Here is a 22,323-nt window from a genome sequence, read left to right on the forward strand (position 1 = left end):
AACTGTTATGCAGAGGTAGTAGAGGTATGTATGTTGCACCCCATGTTGCGTTGAGTCTGCATGTGTTATGCAGAGGTAGTAGGGGTTTGTGTGTTGCACCCTATGTTGCGTCAAGTCTGCATGTGTTATGCAGAGGTAGTAGAGGTATGTATGTTGCACCCTATGTTGCGTCGAGTCTGCATGTGTTATGCAGAGGTAGTAGAGGTATGTATGTTGCACCCTATGTTGCGTCGAGTCTGCATGTGTTATGCAGAGGTAGTAGGGGTTTGTGTGTTGCACCCTATGTTGCGTCGAGTCTGCATGTGTTATGCAGAGGTAGTAGAGGTATGTATGTTGCACCCTATGTTGCGTTGAGTCTGCATGTGTTATGCTGAGGTGGTAGGGGTTTGTGTGTTGCACCCTATGTTGCGTCAAGTCTGCATGTGTTATGCAGAGGTAGTAGAGGTATGTATGTTGCACCCTATGTTGCGTCGAGTCTGCATGTGTTATGCAGAGGTAGTAGAGGTATGTATGTTGCACCCTATGTTGCGTCAAGTCTGCATGTGTTATGCAGAGGTAGTAGGGGTTTTTGTGTTGCACCCTATGTTGCGTCGAGTCTGCATGTGTTATGCAGAGGTAGTAGAGGTATGTATGTTGCACCCTATGTTGCGTCAAGTCTGCATGTGTTATGCAGAGGAAGTAGAGGTATGTATGTTGCACCCTATGTTGCGTCGAGTCTGCATGTGTTATGCGGAGGTTGTAAAGGATGTGTGTTGCACCCAAATGTTGTATCTTATGTTAGATGTTAATCAATAGTGTGTGCATTGGACGGCATTCGTAGCTCACTGGTCCTGCAGTGATGTATTTGTTTGAATATTCCTAGGACTCATTTATCATTTACTTACATCTTTTGTCCTTTTATAATGAATGATTTATGAGTTTGAATATTTAGGAGACCGATTGATTGTTTATTTCCATCTTACATCTGTTGGTATTTCCAATTGTTTCTCTAAGGGGAGGAAATGTGTTGTAACCAGTGGATGTTGCTAGGCAACCGCTCCATAGTTCCCAGCTCCCCGCTGCTCAGCCAGTGTGTGATGTCATGGAGTGTTGATGAGTGCCTGGTTGTTGTGTTTGTCATTTGGAGAGAGTGGGCTGAGCATCAAGGATGCTGCTCCCGGTGGGGCTGTTTATACTGAACCTGTAACCCACAACTTAAGTGATTCTTCTACAATAAACCTACATCTTGTAAACCCGGCTACATGACATCCTTTATTACAACACACTTCCATTGCAAATTGTCAGGTTTATTAAAAATCCTGTGGCGTCTTGGACCTGCTATAATAAACTAAGGTACATTGATAACAATCGGAGATTTCCACACCTTGTCAATCTACCCTCCTGTCCCCAGGCCTCTTTTTTTACCTCTAACCTACTCTAAAAGCCATTTCCGTTCCTGTGGTCAGAACAACAATACATCTATAGATGACCCAGAGTATCCCTGGCTTGTAAATCCAGGTGCTGGATTATGTTATGTGTTATTAGCAAACGATGGAACCTTGACTTCAGCAGTCCAAGGACCCTCTCAGTGGCGCTCATGGTTTGCACATTGAGTATTGTTGAATGTTTCCTGCTGTGGAGATGACGTTCCATGGAAAGAGGTCACCTGCCATGCACATCAATGCAATCACAAGTCACCTGCGCGGACATTACCGTGTTATTACCATGGACATGTGATAAGAAATGCAGTTATGGGAATTTATGGTGAAAACAGAACACGACTGTCATGCTTTCCTCTGGCTATATTTGTCTGGGGTCACCATGTGCACGTGTCGCACCTTTCCTGAAGTGTGTGTAGGGTTTGCTAGGGGACTTACCTAGAACCCTAGGTCTTTGGCCAGGGTGTGATTGCATTTGAGCAGGATCCTGCTGTGACACAGGACCAGAGATCATGTGCAGTGCCAGGCAATTGGGCACACACCTGGATGCATGTTAGACCAACATGGCAGATCACCTGGGCATTGATGCAATGCCCTTTTTGTTATATTTGTACATTTCTCCTCTGTTCTTGGGGGCACCACATGAATGTAAGTAAAGTCGGTAGTACCAACAACATCTAGGAAGTTGGCAGTGACAAAAACAGGTATTTAATAGAATGATATGTGCCTATCAAGCAAATGTGGTACCGCATCACCCTTTCCCTAGTTGCGTGCCCGCGTATCACCGCGGTATTTGCGAAAAAGGCTGCTTGAGAGATGCCAGGTGCCAAGGCAGCAGCAGCCAATGGCCGCCAGGGGCAGTGAAACCTAGCGCTACTGCCAGTTTCCTTACTGCTAAATTAGGATGTTGGTCCTCATTTCTGAGGTCAAATACGGGCCGTGAGGATGTGCTCACCTGTGTGCACACCTGTGCTGTGTACTTTGTGGTACAGCCAGCTGTGGTTCCTCTGCTATGGCGGAGGAGCGTCGCCCCCTGCTGGCCAGCTGAGGGAAAGTAACGATAAAATGACAGTCAAACAGTATTCTTGTCATTCTATTTTTTCTCTGGACGGAGCTGAGTCTTTGGAGGCGTGGCCATGCCATGACAGACACGGAAGGGGATTGGTGGGAAGCACAGCTATCATTACGCATGACGCTTTGGCCGACCGTCTTAGGACTGCCCAAACTGTCATGCGCATCGACCTCTCTCCAACCCGAGCGGCATTGCCGGATGGTAGGATCCCAGTCTCCTTTGGAACGGAAAAGAAGCTGTCCAGCATGAGAGAAGACTTGGGATTGGCCGTGGGGATTCTGGGGACCGCAGAAGAGCGGCAAAGCAGAGATCGGCAAGAGGCAGGTAAGTTATTTTCTTTTTTGTGTTTATTTTGTCATCCATCCATCCCACCCACCACATGCCCATTCCCCGCGACGCCACTCTGCGGCGAGACCAGGTGCTACTGGGTACACCCTCACAACACTCCCCTTCCTCCTGCCCCTGTTGACGTGCAGTAGGCCAGCAATAGAGGTATTTTCCAGAGGGGAGCAGTCATGTTCGAGGTGAAGGACCTTTTCTCGGTTTCAATCACTTTTATGATGCTGGGAGGTTTTTAACACCTGCTCCAACTGGCCCAATGGACTTAACACTTGGTTTGAGGTGGTATTATTTTTTTCTGCACATTTCCGAGCTAAAACCTATGTCAAATGATATGGTTTTAGCTCCACGTGCGGCAACTCCAGTTGTTTTCCCAGTGTCCCTTAATGCAGATATGTTTTACGACAGATGTGTGCTCCGTTGCTGTGGTGGTTTTTACGCTGGCGTTATTAGCAGTGGTTTCACTGAACATCTAGCGAATGTGTTCTGAAATAATGGTTGAATAAATGTGTGAAGTATTTTCATTACTGCTGCATTGTGCGCTTCTGACAATCCCTGCATAGTGTCCTCGGTGCTTCGTGTGTTACTGTTGTGTACAGAACGCTTGTCGTGAGGGACTCTGCTGGCAGCAGACTGGCGGCCAGATGTGGTACAAGGCAGTCACTTCCGCCTACCCCGGATATGACCACACAGACCTTTTCCTCGTGCGACGAAAGAAGTGCTCTTCACAGGAAGAGGAGTCGAATGCACTTCACAACTGTGGGGCAGATTTATGTTGGACTTGCGCCACATTTGCGTCACGCAACGGCGGCATAAACGTGGCGCATCCCTGCAACCTATTTACAACGTGACGCATCTAGGCAGATGCGTCACTTTGTAAAGCCTTGCGCCACATGTGGGCGTTCCGGCGCAGGGTGGGCGTTCCGGGGAAAGTGCGCCTTGCAAAAGTGGCTGAGTGAAATCTACAAGATTTCACGCAGTCACTTTTAGGCCAATGCTGCGTCAAAACCCTGCGCCTGCTTGAAGCAGGCGTAAGACTTGACGCAGCATTGGACAGATAGGGCACCCCTGGGCCTTGCTGGAGCTGCGTCGCGCTTGCGACGCAACTCCAGCAATGCGTCACCCTTATGGCACAGATGCGTCACGCATCTGTGCCGTTTTTGCCCCATGGTGCGCCGCATTGTAAATGCGGTGCACCATGGGTGGCGGAGCTGTGGCGCACAATAACTGGCGCATCCCTGGGGATGCGCCAGTTATTGTAAATCTGCCCCTGTGTGTACAATTGTGATGTGTCCATAAAGTGCTACTTTGTAAACACAGAGAGAGTGGAAAACCTTTCTGAGCTCTGTGGACTGGGAACAGAAAACGGCCCTGGCAAACAACTCAGCTGCCCCCCTCCTGGGGTGAGGAGGAGTTCAGCCGAGCAGTTTGCGAGGGCCAGTTTCGGCCGATTTTGTTACCAGGGGCCGATATTGCCGACCACCGTAACAAAAACAGCCCCCACCCTGGCGGCCCAAAACCGGCCCCCACGCTAGCGGCCTACCGGGGAAGCGCCCGGTGCCTGCTATGGCCATTCCGGCCTGTAGTGATTTATGGCGATCACCCGCAGAAGAAGGTGAGCAGGCCCGGTTCGAGAGTGGCCCTCCCAGACAGGGCACACGATCAATTGAGAAATGCAAATATGAGATCCCTCCTTCCCTGTGTCATAGGGTCGAATGTTGTGGTGTTGTTGAGCTGCTGTCAGCTCGGCTGGGTAGTGTCTGGGGTCCTAGCTCAGCCATACCTCAATTTTTCACAGGTCTTTAGATCATTTACATGTTTTTGTGAACTGGTTAAGGAGGATTTGTGTTTTTTTTTACTGGTTCCAGTACCTCATGGATCCCCACTCTGCCTATTCCTTGTATTTATATATTTTTTCTTTTACTGCCACAGAGGGAGAATGCATTTTGTGTAAAGGTAGATCAGGAGCAGTGTTACCACCTTTCCAAGAGAAAAATATTGGCCAATTGTTGTTAAAAGAGTATGCAAAGGCCTGGCTGTTATACTAAATAGGGCTGGAAATAAAATCGTTTGCATTCATTTGTAACATGACTTTTCTTTGTTTCCTTTAATTATTAGTCATGGAACATTAATTAAGCTCTAGAACACATTTACAAGTACTTACGCTTTATATGTGTCGATTGAAGTATGCACAGATAAGAGCTAAAAATGCCGGTTTGGGCTGCTTTTTGCTCTGGCCTGGACATCAAATTACCGGTGGTGCTGGAAGAAATCCGGTCAGCTAGCAATCCTAATCAGGTGACTTTGTTACGCTGCCACCATTCACTCATGCTGTTACCCTGCACTCGCACTGTTCATCCTCCTCTTACCCTGAAGGCCCACAGGCCCACTGGTCACAGTGCACTCAGAGCGACCACAGTGCACTCAAGCCACTCCCCATAAACTCACGGCGTTCCTCCTCCACTTACCCTTCGGTCACATGAGCACACTGCTCACCCTGTACTCACAGCGATCACTCTGAACTCACACTGTTCACCCTACCCTCACCCTATAGTCACACAAGCACACTAGTCCCCTTGAACTCATATGACACTTCACTCACTTGTCACTCTCACTGATCACCTATTCATCTCACTCAAACAAGCACTCACCATGCACTCACTCCTCCCACTGAAGGACCGGGTTTTAGAACCCAGCGGCGTCAGGGAGAACGCCCGATGCCTTCGAGTTCCCCTGCCTTGGCAAACAGAGACACAGGATACTTCTTGATGACGTCAAAGACCAAAGTTTATTGGTTGCAACCAGGAGCAGAGGTCTACAAAGCACAACACGGGTGGTTCGCTAGAGACTGCACAAATTCAATGAGCCGAGCATGGTCTTTTATGCCAAAAATCAAGCCTCAGGCAACATTCCAAATTAGCATCGGATACATACAAACTGACCAATCGCAGGGTGACATTTCAAAGGTAGCGTATGACGACAATCCCACTTTCCGTTGTCTAGCCCACCAGAAATGACCAAGCACATTCCAATGTTCCTGTTCGATCAGGCCGGACAAACCCATCATAAAACCCTCGACCCAAATCAGTGATTATGTCGTAAAGGAAGGAACAGAAGCAGATTGGAAGCAAGATAGAAAGGTGGGTGCAGTGTACTGTAAACGCTGGCATGTCCTGCTCTTTGATCTTTATCTGACCAGCTGCTTAACAAGGAACTGGCTCAGCGAGGTCAGCCTCGGGCAAGGAGTCAGTTCGGCCAGGTCATTCAGAAGTCAGCTAAGGCGTATGTGTCCCAAGGACTCTTTCAGCCGCAGTCATCGGCCTATGTGAGGGCAACCACACAAAATGGTTGCCGCACACAAAATGGAACCCGAAGGTTCAAACAAAATCCCTAAATACGTAATGTTCTCATTGATCGATTAATGCGAAAACACTTGTACACACTACACTCATGATTTGCGGTCTGCTGACACCAAGATCGTCTATTTCCGACGATCTTTATAGAACAGGTTCGGAACCACCGAACCTCACCCATAAACCACGGAACTACACCACTCAGCACTTTCACCCGGACACAAACTCTTATGGTGACATCACTCACCCTACAGTCACTCCTCTTAACCTACTCTCACCCTGACACATTGCTCACTGTGCACTCACATAAGCACTCCCACAGCTAACCCTGCACTCTCATGGGCACAGCACTCACTCTGCACTCACACCACACAAACAAGCACATCACTCATCCTGGAGTCACACCACTCACCATGCACTCCCCCTCTCACCCACACGGACACACCTCTAAACCTGCCCTCTTATAGGCAATCAGTTCACTCTGCCTGCACACAGGCACAATAGTCTGCCGTAACTCATAGGGACACACCTCTCATCCTGCACCAGGCCCAGACAAGCCATAGCAGCGCACCAGGCAATCCCCGGTGCGCTGCAAGGGTGGAGGCCGGTTTTGAGCCCCTGGGGGCCGATTTTGTTACAGGGCCGTTTTTGCAGCATAGTTGCAAAATCAGCCCTGCAACAAAATCGGCTGAAAACCGGCCCTAGCAAAGCGCTCAGCGTCACCTCCAACACCCTGAGTGGGGAGGGGGGGCCGGCCGAGCACTTAGCCAGGGCCGGTTTTTGTTCCCAGTCCGGCCCTGTCCTGCACTAACTGCCCTCACCATGCACTCACTAGCCACTCTCACAACTGACCCGTCACTCTTGCCGCTCCCCGTCACTCACCCACAGGTACACCAATTACCCTGCATTTACACTGCTCACACCACCGCGCACTCGCTCCTTTCACTGTGCACGCCATCCTCTCGCCTGACACTCACATGGACCCTGCTCTTGTATTGCATTCATGCAGCTCACTCGAGCCTTTCACATCAGCACAGTTACTACCCTACACTCGCACCACTCACGCTACACTCTCTCCCACTATTCACCATCACCCAGCAGAAGACAAGAGATACCAGGGTGCAACAGGTGTAGTGGCACCTGGGCCCAGAGGCACGAGGGGACTACTGAAACTTGATTATTCAAGTTCAAACAGGAGACCCATTTTGTTTCTTGCACAAGGGTCCATGACACTCTGGCTATGCAACTGATAGCATCCAGAGATAAAGGCTCTTGGAGGTGAGGCTTTTTACCTTTGTGTTTCGAGTGTAATATTATAGCCGAACACTGTAACTTTTTCCTCAACTATTGGAGGTCTCGTGACATGATAAAAGAGTGCACCTTTCTCAAGACTGAAGTGGAGTCAGCAGATTGGTGTGGTGGGACTGCCTGGGCCCTGATGGAGCCAGATCATTCTCAATGGTGTAACCGAAAATGATGGGGCCCGCTCGCAGAAAGTAATGAAGGGCCCCTGAGCTACCCATATCTTGCAGATATTCATTGGCTTGGGCCTTCTGAAGGGTTATGGGGCACCCTAGAGGATTGATTACACCGCTGAGCATTTTATTCTAAACTATGACCAGTGTAGAAATATGTGGAATTAAGGTGATCTGAGACACAGCCCTCAAATGTAAATTAAATGTAAATTATAAAATGAACATTGGAGTTTATCAATGAAAAGTTTAACACACTGTCATTAGTAGAAAAGACAATTTTAATCAATCTTTTTGGGACTTTGATTGGTGGAAATGCACAGATTATTTAATGCATTATCAGTGGTCCCCATTTGTAAGTAATTGTATATTGGGATGGTTGCTTGAATCTGCAGGAGCCTAGCTCCTGCTGAGGTGCACGGGGTTTGATCTCCTGCATTCAGAGGCAACCAGGGAAATACCTTCAAGTCGATGTACGCTGACCTGCGAACCAGTTGCAGGCCTGGTGCAAGTGTTGATGAGTTGCTGTTGGCTCTACTCCACAGGCAGCATCACTGCAAAGGGTTTTGTGTAGTTGCACTAACAGAGTAAGTGAGCGAATACACCAGAGAGAGCTACCATGAATCCGAAGGCTGTGTGCTGCTCTGCCCGCAACCAGCTTCCATTCTGTCTGAGAAGAAAGGTGGCATCTTGTTGTAGGTCCTCATCTTCAAATTCTGATTAAATGGCACCCTGACCCTCATGAGATAGGGGCTCTTAGGAGGTAGGTCGCTGATACTCTGGGTTCAATAACTTATTTTGGACCATCAACGTTTGATCTTGAGAATTTTCTTTTGCACATCTTCACTGTTTGAGTCTCTGCTTTGCCACCAGTTCTTGTAGATTTCTGTTTTGGTAACCTGCTCTTGCTTATCTTACTTACTCCTCTTACTCAGTTGTCGTAGATGGTGTAACTGCAGGTTTAGGAGTTCCACATGGTATGGCGTCCCCAGCTCCTGTGCAGAGGACTTGAGAATTGCAGTCTGGAGAGTTGATGACTTTACTCCCAGTTCCAGCAGTTCTGTCTAAGCATCATTCCAGTTAGGGAACTTTCTAGAGGCACAAGAAGCATTCGCCTGTGTGTGTAGGATGACAGCGTCCCTCAATGTTTACACAGACAATGGGGCATATTAGCAAGAACCTCGTTAAAATTATAACCTGGGTTTCTATTGGATTTCTATAACGCATATTAGCAAGCTCATTAACGCCGTTTTACCTGCAGTTTCCTGCCGCTAAACGAGGTTCTTGATAATATCCCCCATTGTTTCCAGTCATACACTTCAAACACACAAATCATTGTTATTCGGTGTTTGTCTGATTAATTTGATGGAAGCGCATTAAAACTGCAACAGACAAAAGTCTTAATCCCTGTAGCACTACCCACCCCTAAAAACTAAAATGAACCATATCTCAATTGACCACTACTTTACCCTCTCTTTTAGCTCTATATATACACAGAATCTACAGTTTGAATCGTGGTGTCTGTTTGGAAGTAGATATGATGTAACTTAGGACTTGCAAGCTACCTCCAGAAGAACCAAAAATTGAGTCCGTGGTGGCCCACCCGAAGGCACCTTTGGCCCATCCAGATGAAAATTCCTGGAGCAGGGTCTGAAGGTGGGTGAAACTCAGTTGCAGAGTGTGGGAGATTTTCCCTGTTGTGCGGTCCAGAATGGGCACTGGTAGCCATATATGGCTCAGCGGAGAACAAAGTACGGTTGTCTGTCCACATAGTGCCTAGAAGCCTCGCGATGCGCATTGTAGAATGAGCTGGCCACGTGACTAGGAAGAAACCGAGCATTCCCGGGAGAATCTGCAAGACTTGGCTAGCGCAACACATTCATGTGGCTAGCTGAACTTTTTTTATTTTTGACAAACGAAACCTTACAAAACCACTGAAATATTTAGGGCTCGGATTGAGTGTGCCTCTTAAGCACACATTATTCCAGACGAAGTTGGCTTTTTGGCAGGGACATCCTTAAGGCGGGGGCATGAATAGGAGGGGGGGTCTGCTTGGAAAAACAGACATGGGGATTTGGAGTGATTTGAGGGCACAGGCTGTCTCTCCTCAGACATACTGAGGGATACAAGGGCCCGTCTATCAGTGCTATCTCTGCCTGGCACAGCACCCTGGCATGCGGGGCGGCCTAGACGCCCTTCTGGGCCAACCATCTGGGTGGCAGCTGGGCTTGCTGAGCTGGTGGGCGGTGGACCTCAGTCGCTGGTGCTGACAGCCCTATGGAAGCTTTCCATCTAAACAGAATCCATCCGGCCCCACAATACCCTGCTTGTAGGAAGTAGCCCCTTAAATAGCTCAGTGTGTTAATGCACGTGCTGCTGAGAACTGCTGACAGGGCTTAATGAACCTTTTTATTATTTTGAGGTGATTACAGCTCATGAAGAGAAGTAGTAAAAAACACTTCCGTATGCTTTACAGCGCTCGTATATTTGAAGAAGTTTAGTATTATGTGTCTTAATCTAATTTTGCAACTTAATAAGGAACGACATTCCCAGTTTCCTTTTTAGGTCTTGTAGAAGACAGCATACGTGCACTGGTGCTTTAGTAAAAGGGGTTTTGAGCCCGCCCATTGCGTTTCATTTGTTGACTTCATTGGCACTCTATTTCCTGCCTCCTAGTTTGGCCAGTGCACGCCAGTTTCCGTTCCTCATCTTTTGAGTGGAGCATGAACCAAGTACTGATTACTTCATTTTGATTGGTGTCCTTCTGATGCTTGTATTGCTGGTTGTGGGTGCTGCTCTCAGAGTGTCCCTGAAGCACAAATATGTCTTTAGACCAGAGTTTTCTTTTTTTTCATCTCAAAAAAGTTTTTATTATAAAATGCGCATATCAGAGGATATATACAGTACATAGTAATGCAAAAAAAAGAAGGGGGGGTTACAGTTGAGTTGGGCTTCTTGTATCTTGGTTGTACACTATATCTTGCGTCATGGTTCCACACTATACATTATACATTGAGTGTACTGTACCCCCCTGGTGTGAGAGAAAGAGGGGAAGAAGAGTGAAGGGGGAGGGGTATATTCTGAGCTGGTTAGGTTTGGCGTGTCTCTAGGTGTGCGTCGAGGGCTTCCCACATCTCGTTCTTAGCGTTGTGCTCCTTTGAGAATTTGTCAGTGATGTTGTCAGCGCCTCTAAGGAAGGTGACCCAGTTTATCCAATTCTTGAAGGTTGCTTTTGCTGTGTTTTTCCAGTTCGTTAATATGATTTTCACTGCCACTGTTAGCAGGATGTCTACTAGGTCCCTCTCTTCCTTATTCTCTAGGTTATCTGTCATGAATCCCGTGGTCAGTCCAGCGCAGCCTCCTTGTATGTTTTCCCCGTGACGTCGTTGATGAAGCTATATACCTTCTTCCAGAAGCTTTTGACCTTGTGGCATTCGAATATGAGGTGCTCTAGACTTCCCATTTCTTTATCGCAGTTCCAGCATGTTCCTGTCTCTCTTATGCCTGCTTTGTGGAGCTTCGCCGGCGTCCAGAAGGCTCTGTGAAGCAGCCAGAATTTTGTTTGTGCCAGTTGTGGTGTGACTTTATTAGTTGTTGCCGATTTCCATAGTTTGCTCTTTTCCTCGTCAGTGAGTTGTCTTGTTCCTAGTGTTTCCCATGCACTTGTCACCTTTTTGTTCAGTGTAGACGTGTAGGGGCTTAGGACTTTGTAGATTTGTGCTGTGTGGTGGCCTGCGGCGATGAGATTGCACATGTATTGGATGATGGTTGGTGGGTTCTTGCTCAGATTCGCCTTTGTTGTTGCAGTTTTGATTTTCAGGAATGTATATAGTTCTTTGTCAGGGAAAGTGTAGAACTCCTTGAGATTTTGGAAGGTGATCGGTGATTTTTTCGTTTCCAGCTGGTGTGGTGGTTATTCCTTTCTCAATCCAAGCCTCATTGTTCAAGGTTTTCCCCTGGTATCGTATCCTTGTGTTGAACCAGATTGATTCCCAGTTTGTTCCGCTGATCTTTTGTCCCATTAGTTTGTCTACTCTCAGTAGGGCATCTTTAGTGTGTTTGATAATAGGGTCTAATCTGTATGGGTGCTTGTTTGCTGTGAGCATGGCTATTGGGTTCAGCCCCCCCAGGATGTTCCTTACTAACTTCAGCCACTCCGGTTCATAGTCCTGTGCGCTTGCGACCCAGAATATTCCTTGCTTCGCTAGGCAGGCGGTTTGGAAGTTCTTAAAGTTCATTATGTTTAGGCCGCCTCGGGCTTTTGTTAGTCCCAGCTTCTGCAGGCTGCTTCTTGGTTTCTTGCCTCTCCATAAAAATCTGTTTATTAGTTTGTCTATCTTCTTGTGAAAGTCCTCTGTCATTGCTAGGGGCAGCATGCTGAGTGTATAGTTGACGGCAGGGGTTACCATCATTTTAATTGTTTCCACCCTTCCCCACCAGCTGATGTATTTGGGGGACCAGAGGTCCAGTCTCTCCTTTATTTTTTTAGGGTGGCTTCCTCATTGTGTTCTAGGGTTGCTTTTAGGTTTCTGCCAAAAAATAGGCCCAGATATTTGAGGGGTTTCGTTTGCCAGGCGGGGCCTGATTGACCTAGTACTGCTCTCGTAGTGTGTATGTTCATTGGTTTGCATTCTGATTTGTCTTTGTTAAGCTTGTACCCTGAGGCTGTTGGGTACTTCGCGATGGTTTCCATTAGGGCCATGATTGATGTCTCTGGTTTTGTGGTGGTGATGCGGATGTCACCAGAATATGCTGCTAGTTTCCCTGTTTTGCTTCTGATTTTGATGCCTATTATGTCGCTGGTGTCTCTTATCATGGCTAGTAGTGGTTCTAGAGCTAGCAGGAATAGGCCGGGTGACAGGGGACAGCCCTGCCTTGTGCCTCTTTCTAATGTTAGTGGTTCGGACGTACCTCCATTCACTACTACCCTGGCTCTTGGTTTGTTGTAGAGGGCCATCACCATTGTTCTGTATTTAGTTCCTAAGCCGAATTTCCCCATACAGGTGTCTAGGAAGGGCCAGGAGACTCTGTCAAAGGCTTTCTCCGCATCGAGAGCTATCATCACTGCCTGTTCTTTGCTTTGTGTAGTTTGGTTAATGAGATGGCACAGTAGTCTCGTGTTGTCCTGGGATAGTCTATTTTTAATGTAGCCTACTTGTGAGTTGTGGATCAGTAGCGGGAGGATCCTGTTTAGCCTGTTTGCAAGTATTTTTGCATATATTTCACAGTCCACATTGATGAGTGAGATTGGTCTGTAGTTTTGTGGGAATTGCGGGTCTTTCCCCTCTTTGGGGATCACGATGATGTTTGCTTCTGCCATTGAGTCCGTCATCCGCCCTCTTCGGATGCAGTGAGTATAGGCCTCTGCCATGGTTGTTCTCAGTTGTTCGAGGAATTTTTTATAGAAGGCTGCCGTGTATCCGTCAGGCCCCGGTGCCTTGTTTGGTTTTAGTTGGTTGACTTCTGCGTCAATTTCCTCGTTTGTTATATCTCTTTGTTCGGCTGAGAGTGTTGGCAGGTTGATTTTGCTGAGTAGGTCCTTCCCCCCATCAGCGTCGAGATTGTCATCCGAGCTATATAGCTCCTGGTAGAATTGCCTGAAGACTTCCAAGATGCCTCTGTTTGTTGTCTGCGATTTATTTGTTTTGTCAGTTATTGCTGCGATCAATTGAGTGCTGCCTCTGCTTCGCTTTCAGATACGACGCCAGTTGTTTCCCGGCCTTGTTGGCTGAGCATAGGTTTATGGCTTTGGGAGGGCGGGATTTTTGATCTCTAGTTTACCACTCTAGATCTAAACCCCGTTCAGGTCGACTGAATCTTTATTGCCTGTCATTGAGGAAAGAAAGTGCATCCAATACCAGGTTAGTTTGACTAATAATGGGCTCGACTCTGAAAAACCACATACTACTTCTAAGTTTCAAAGGTTTATTATAGAGTCACAGATAACTGCAAATACAGGCATCTCAAAACAAGATTCAAAAGATATAGAGGCACTAATACAAACATATGTTCTCTAAAGATTCTTAGGCGACCAAAGAATATCACTATAATTAATTCCAAAATCATCAGGGTTGCAAGAATAGACACAAATTGGAATCTATCCGACATTTACAAAGGAAGGAAGGAATCAGGTTAGGCTGTCCCTACTCTGTACTGGATGGTATCCCTACTTAACAAAGTCCCAACCTATCAAAGGTGTCAGCTGTGAATGACTTCCTAAGAAGTTCACCCACTCTTAGTCTTAGGTGAAAACCTATGATCTCCAGGCATGACCCCTCTCTGCCTACCCATCCGCTCTCTGAAAGGTCCCCAGGCATCTGCTCTCTCTCCACCCAGGGGTGCTGTCCCTAATACAAAATCATAATTACAGTTGAAACGCCCCTCAAAAGACGCCCCTCACGTGGTGTCGGTTCTGGCTTTTTCCATGATGATCTTCCTTTGGGCCTCGTGTTTAACGTTGACCTTGCTTCCCAGGCTTCTTCTCCAGCTCGCCGATACCCCCTAAACATTCCTGAATCCTCCTCCATGTCTGTACCAGGCTCCTCGAACAGAGCTCTATTCATCAAACTTTTGATTGGAACCCCCCTCGCACCTGCAGACAGACATCCGCAACTTGGATCCCATTTCTCATAGACTTCTAACAGAAGTTTGCAACTTATTTCTCGACACAACTCGTCATGTACCAGCACGTGCAATTTAGAAAAAACCCTTTTCTCTCTTCAGGCCTACAACCCTTCTCGCAGAGGTTCTATTCTCTTCAAATCCTTTCGAGAACTAAAATAACATGTTAACACCTTATTCTTTAATTATGAGAAACACTTCTATGGAATATAAATCTAACGAATAAACAGAATTACTAAATAACATAGTGCAATCCATGTCACGTACAAGTGTACATTTCCAATCTTCTTTGCCCTGGTCATGAGGCCTGTTCCCTTCTATGCTTTGCAGCATGACATTCCTCCTTTAGCAGCTACATAACATGGATCCTGATTAATCACGTCTAATATTTCTAAACATTTCCACACATTTCTATTATAGCCCATACTCTATAAGGGCTTTCTATCTCTACTAAAACACTCTTGAATAAGTACGGATACATTTTCTCATTTCTCAAGTTACATGAGCTAACTTTACGCCATGGGCTTGTACATATGGCGTATACATACGTTTCATTCAAATTGCGCTCTCTCAGTTCCCCCCTTTGATGACCTCTAGGGGTCATCACTAGTACATCAATTTGAATGTTTCATACAGAACTTGTTGCAAGGCTCCCTCGTTTCAGCATTTCTAAAGCCCTCAGACTCTTGTACTGATTGTCCTGCATTGCAGCTAATCTCCGTTCCTGTTCTCTCCTGGATCTCTCCAACCTATTTGATCTGTACCATTGGTACGCCCTCACCAATCCCCACAATATGATCACACATATCACTATTATGATGATAGGTTTCAGTATATACCATACAAAGCTCTTCCCTATGTTGGCGAACCAACCTCCAACTTCACCCATTCCATGACCCACTTTTTCCCAAACATTTACTTTAGTTAGGTCTTCGATCTCTTTGTGGATGTTAGTTATGTTCATAATGACTTTCTCAAGGGGTTTTGAGTTGTCTGGAATGTAAGTACAGCATTCCTGGACCCTCAAAGCCTTACAGACTCCGCCTTCCTTGGCTAGCAGGACGTCTAACGCAAGACGGTTCTGAAGCACCATGGCCCTTATCGACTGCATCTCTCCTTCCACCAGCATTAAGGATCTAGCAGTACTGGCAGACAATCTGTCTACGACTGTTGCCAGTCTCCTAATTTTGACATCATTGAGGATCAGTCCTAAAATAGGAAATGCAGCGCCAAATACATCTCCAACTAGTTCCGCATCCCCTAGGTCTCTTCTTCCTCTTGTTGAGGCCTTGCCCTCTATGATCTTTAAGTCTTAGGCATGGTATATTTTGGGGAAGACAATTGCCAAATAACATGATCCGTACCAGTTGTCAGGTAGTCTCACGTAGGCATTTCTTCCACATACAAAATATACATTTGGAACCACTTGCATTCCTTTCAAGAAGTCCTTTGTGTAATATTCTAATCTAAAAGCATGTTCACAACTGACCTCCCCTACGAATACATTTTCGTAGTACGTTTGGCTTCTGTGAAGGCATAACTTCCCTTTCTGTGTTCTATCCAAAGCTATTGGACCACTACTACCCTTCCTTTTGTGTGCTTTCTCCTCCTCGGTCCAATCTGTCTTCCACTGTCCTGATTTTTTCAGAATCTTTTGCCTTCTGTAACGATCATCCACTTGCCCTATAAACTTCTTCTCGACTTCTGACACTTTGCAAGTCAGGTTATTTCTGCGGGCATGTGAAGTATCTAAAGTATCCCAGGGAATGAAGAAGTTTGCCAATCTGTCTTCACTCTTATAATAGTCCCATTTATTCATTTGCTTGTAATTTGGGACTTCTGGTAACACTGAATCATAATTAGAAAAGTAGTATTCAAAACTATCTCGACCGTAAAATATGCTAAGCAATAAACTACATGTAATGCCATAAGTCAGTGGGAGGTGATGGTATCTAATGCCTTCATCCACAGACGCAGGCAGTTGCATACACACATAACAGTCCTTGACCTCCATGGCATCAACATACTCATATAACAGTTTGGCATAAGCATTTGACCTATAGTCGCCCTGGGACTCATCCATATGTAACCTACGGGCTTCTGCTGCCAATAACGCTTTCTCCTCTATTGTTTCCCCTTTCTTACCAGCAGCAGTGGGTTTTGGTGTCACTACAGATTTTTCGTTTGGTACCCTTGCCTCACTCTCGTGTCCCATCACATATGATACAGTAACTACTAAAGCTATAAGAAATATCACTCCCACTATTAGTGTGCCTATTATACATTTGGCTCTGCGGTTCGGATTACTGGCCTCCATGTTCTTCAGACAGTATGATTCCTTTCTCCTTTTCAACACAAAGTTCTTTCTCTTTGAGTTCCTTTACAGTCTCTCTTGATCCTTCAGTCTTTAGAACCACACAATCGGAAGCTGGCAATCTCTTTTTGCAAAGTCTTTTTGAACTTTAACACAGACAACCCTAGCCCTTCTCCGTCAACTTAAAGGAAACCCCTAAGTTTTCTCTGCTTCCACTAGGCGCTAGGTTATCTTCTCACTCTCGTTTATTTACAAAGTCTTTAAGCATCTACAATGAGGCTTGAACCCGCGGCTTGGATAGCGTAGTTCAATATTTCCAAACGAAGAATGTGCTCTTCATGACTTGTTATCGTTGTTCCGAAGTCGGGGAATTGTAATTCGGTGAAGAACATGTGCTTTAACTTGCTTAGGTAGGGAGGGTTGGGGATTTTGAACGTTAGTGACCCTTCTGTTTCGACTCCAGGCACCAACAGCTGTACTTCTACTGTGATGATGGGTTCAGTGCTGGTCACTATCACCGCCCTTATTCTCCCTGTAACTCGTTCCCAAGACATCTGTCGCCAGGTATGTCCACTCAGGAGTGGTGTATCTTCTGCTAGGCACACGTACTCTCCTCGACCTTCTTGGTTCTGCCGCTTCAGAGCCCAGAGCGCCTTCGTCCAGGTCTGAGTCTTCGGATATTGGAGCAAGGGGTCTCTCTGGAGTTGACCTCAGGCTTGACCTTCTCCTTTGCGGCCAGCTGGCCTCTCCACGCCTTGCCCTCCTGCTCCTTGACCTGCTGCTTTGCTCGTGCTCACTTTCAGCTTGGCCAGCGTCTGATTCATACTCCCAGCTACTTCCTCCTTCTGTAGCGGCGTCGGTTTCACTATTGTACTGACCGTCCTCGGCCTGGTCAGACACGCTCCCAGCTTCTTCTGGCACCTCTACAGCTTGGCTGGCCCCCTCTATGGCTTCTCTGTCCACAGCTGGACTTACATCCGAGAGAGGAGCTGTTTCTTCCAGAGGTGTTGGAACTCTCCGCGTATGGGACGCGTGGATCCAGTTGGGCAGACCTCCCACTTTCACGGCAGTATTCGATGTTAGGATGATCTGGTAGGGCCCACGCCACCGGACATCTAGGCAGCTTCTTCTGACGTGCTTTTTGACCAGTACCCAGTCTCCAGGGCACAGGTCATGACACAAGTCCTGGCACGACGGGACCTCGGCAGCCTGCACCTGAAGGGACACAGAATGAATGGCATCAGACAGGCCCTTACAATAGTCCAGGATCATATCATCTGTGATATTCAACAATGCTGCAGTTGGTACTGATGGCAATCTCATTGCCCTCCCCATTAACACCTCGTGTGGTGATAGTCCCGTTCTTCTGTCTGGGGTACTACGGATGCTCATAAGAACTAGTGGCAGGGCATCAGGCCAACTCAGAGACGTTGATGAACACATTTTGGCAATTTGGGACTTTATGGTGCCATTTATCTGCTCCACAATTCCCGAAGCTTCTGGTCGATAGCTACAATGCAATTTCTGGTCTATGTTCAGGGCTGCACAAATCATCTTCACAAGTTCGCTGTTAAAATGTGTTCCCCTATCTGATTCCAAAGAGGCCGGTACCCCGAAGCGCGGAATGAGTTCCCTAAGCAATAACTTGGCTACTGTGAGGGTGTCACACCTGCGTGTAGGGTATGCCTCGACCCATCTGGAAAATATGCAAACAACCACCAGGACGTATCGAAGGCGGTTGCATCTTGGCATTTCAATGAAGTCCAGTTGCATCCGATTGAACGGACCCCCAGACCTCCCTATGTGACTCAATGCGACTGGTGTTCTTTTTCCTATGTTCAGCTGCTGACAGGTCACACAACGCTGGCACACTGCTTCTGCGGCTACTCTAAACTTGGGGTTGTACCACGTTTGTCTGAATACCCTCAACATAGCGTCTCTCCCTAGGTGTACTGGACCATGTATCTGCCTTGCCATTGGGCTCACCAACTCATTTGGCAACACTGCCCTTCCATCTGCTGAAACCCAAAAGTTTGTTTCGCCCATCACACATCCGGCAGTTTCCCATGTTCTTTTCTCAAAATCGGGTGCATTTTCTTGTACACTTTTTAACTCGTCCCAAGTATCTACGGTTTCCAATATCATAGCTAATTCAGTCCTTACATTTATTCCACCCACTTCCACCTCCGTGAAGGAGTACCCTTGTTCGGCGCAGTAACGCGCAACTTCGTCAGCGTATCTATTGCCCTGTGACACAAAGTCTGTGTTTCTGGTATGTGCTGTACATTTCACAACGGCAATAGCTGCCGGACATTGCAAGGCTTCCAACAATAAGCGTACAAACTCCCCATTTCGAATGGGTGAACCTGAAGAGGTTATGTAACCCCTTTGAGACCACAATTGCCCGTAATCATGAACTACCCCGAAACCATATTGGCTATCGGTGTATATGGTGACTCGAATTTGGTTGCTTGCCAGGCAGGCACGCGTCAATGCAACAATTTCAGCTACCTGAGCGGAGTGTACTCCTTCCAGGCATGCGGCTTCCACAACTCCAGTAATTGTACAAACAGCATAGGCTGCTCTCAACTGACCAACATCGTCTCTTACACATGAGCCATCAACAAAGAAAACTTCATCAGGGTCAGTCAGTGGCTCATCCACGATGTCGGGTCTCGGTTTGGTGCATAGTTCAGTCACATCAAGGCAATCGTGATCTGTACATTCATCATCCTCAATGTCACTTGGGAGTGGCATCAATGTAGCAGGGTTCAAAACAGAACATCTCTTGAGGGTGACGTTCTCTGCAGCAAGAATGACTTGCTCATAGCGCGTGAGCCTGCTATTGGTCAGATGCTGAGTTTTGGTCCTGGTCATCAACAGTTCAACAGAATGTGGCACATACACCTCTAACTGGTGTCCCATGACTATGTTTTCGCACCTTTCAATGCTGACACCCGTTGCAGCAACGGATTTGAGACATCCGGGCAACGCTGCGGCTACTGGGTCTAAGGTAGCCGAGAAATAGGCGACTGGTCTACGGGCATTCCCATGGATTTGGACCAGGACTGACAAAGCGCAACCCTCTCTTTCACAACAGTAAAGCAAGAATGTTTTGTCGTAATCTGGCATTCCCAGAGCAGGAGCACGACACAGGTCCTCTCTCAGCTGCAGGAACGCCATCAAACAATCTTTGTCCCATGGTAACGGATCACTCACCTCCTTGTGCGTCAGTTTTTGCAAGGGTTTTGCTTTCAGTGAAAAGTTCGCTATCCACTGTCGGCAATAACCCACCATCCCTAGGACCATCCTGACCTCTCTCTGTGTTTTAGGTGCGTTCATTTTCATGATCGCCTCTATTCTGTCTGGTGACACCTTCCGTTTTCCTTTTTCAATTCTGTGCCCCAAATACTGCACTTCCGTCAGGCAGTACTGCAATTTGCTCGGAGACACCTTGTGCCCGTTTGCAGCTAGGTGATTTAGCAAAGCAATGGAGTCCTCCTTGCAAGCTTCTTCAGTTTCTGACGCAACAAGTAGGTCGTCTATGTACTGGACCAGAACCGAATTCTGGGGCAGCACCAGACTTTCAAGATTTTTCTTCAAAAGCTGGTTAAAAATCGATGGGCTCTCTGTAGACCCCTGTGGGATACGACACCATGTTAATACGTGACCTTCCAGCTTAAAAGCGAAAAGAAAGTGGCTATCCTCGTCCAAAGGGATCGAAAAGAAAGCCTGGCAAAGGTCTATCACTGTGAACCATTCGGCTTGGAACGGTATCTGAAACAATATCACTGATGGATTCGGTACCACTGGACAACATGAGACAACTATGTTATTGATTTTTCGAAGGTCCTGCACTATTCTGAATTTCCCACTTGGTTTCTGCAAACCCATAATCGGGGAGTTACATGGACTACCCACGATTTCTTTCAGTATTCCCTGCTTAATCATGGACTCGATCACGGGTTTTATACCTGCAATCGTTTCTGGGGTCAATTTATATTGGGCTGTTCTTGGAAACTCAGCATTCGGTTTTACTATGATTTTCACTGGGTCCACTCCCTTGACTAGTCCAATCTCTTCCCCAGTGAAATCCCACACTTCTGGTGTCACGGTTTCCCTTAGATCCCAAGGGAGCTCATCCACTGTCAAAGTGGGATACAGCTCCACGCACGTTCTTGAATTTGCGACCTTAAAGTCAGCGTCATCATCATTAGTCAGTACTTCCACTCCCTGCGGTGTGCAGTATATTGTACAATTTAACTTGCACAATAAATCCCTTCCCAATAGACATACAGGACTAGAATCACAAACCACAAACTGATGCTCATCGCTGTATTTCCCTATTTTCACTAGCACTGGTTCGGTCAATGGGCTTGTTATTCTCTTGTTTGCGACCCCCACCACTTGAATCGTTTCTCCTGACATGGGCAGGCCTGGAACTACAGCTGATCTCAACGTGGATCGAGTGGCCCCTGTGTCTACTAAGAAAGTCGTGGGACACCCTGCCACTTCGGCCTCCACGTATGGTCCCCTTTGGTCCACCTCTAAGACTGCCCCGAGGGTACAGTCTTCTCTCTCCACTCTCAGTCCTGTTAGGGGATCAACGTAGTAACACTCTTCTCCTCCTACGAAAAGAGGCATCTGTCTATAGGTCTTTCCCCCTGTCCCTATTCGGGGTGGATGAGGGAACTGGGCTCGTGGAGCTGGGGTCCCCCCTTTGACCACCTTTCCTTGGTATGCTGTTGCCCCTTTTCCTGGAGTGTTTTGAACCTCTTCCTCCTCTATCTCTAGTTCTCCAATTTCAACGTTATAGGGACACTCGCGTTTCCAATGTCCCACCTCGTTACATTGATGGCACCGGGTCGTCTTTTTCAAAGTCGCAATGTCTACCCTAGGTCTTGAGTTGGAGTTCTCCTCATTACCTTTGTTCTGGTTATTCTGTCTCCTGCCCATGGTCCCTGTTCCCTGTTGCTGTTGTCCACCCTTACCAGCTGACTGCATCTGTACCACCATCAGTTTTTCTTTTAGCTTTTTGGCTTTTGAATCTATCTCATCACTGCAGTATCTAGCATATCTCAGAATTTCGTCCAACGGTTTATTTTGCCAACAAAACAAGTGTTGCTGAATCATTAAACAAATATCCGGTCTTAAGCCCAAAACAAATTTAGACACAAACTGCCCTATGTCTTTAGGATCCATTACGTCCAACCCGCTATATTGTTTAAACGCCTTCAGCAACCTCTCATAATATTCATGAACTGTCTCTTTGGGTTCCTGCCTAGTTCGATCTATTTTGACCCAATCTATGTCCTGCATTGGCACCTTTTCCTTCAGCCAAGTCATCACTCTCTAATATTTTGTCATTACTGTCTCGGACGGTCCATTAGTCCGTGCATCTCTCTCTGGTTCTGATGTGGGCCATTCAGCACTAACCTTACATGCTGACCACAAGTCTCCTGGTACCACAATGTCAAACAGGGTGTTCAGGTCAATCCAGAGTGCTTTGGAGATTTTTACGAACCTCTCTACCTGCTTGTACCATTCCACTGGATTCTCCCTCAATTTAGGGAAGGAATTGGTAAAGGCAGCTAAGTCCCCCCTACACCAGGGCACATGCACATAGCTCCCGTTTGCAACCTCACGCAAAGGGTATGCCTCTATCTTCTGCAGCCCTCCCTCTGGGGACATCCCAAGTGTGCTTCTCCTGACGGTCCCTTTCTTGGACCATCTT

This window comes from Lissotriton vulgaris, chromosome 2_2 (assembly GCF_964263255.1).
Source record: "Lissotriton vulgaris chromosome 2_2, aLisVul1.2, whole genome shotgun sequence".
NCBI lineage: Eukaryota > Metazoa > Chordata > Amphibia > Caudata > Salamandridae > Lissotriton > Lissotriton vulgaris.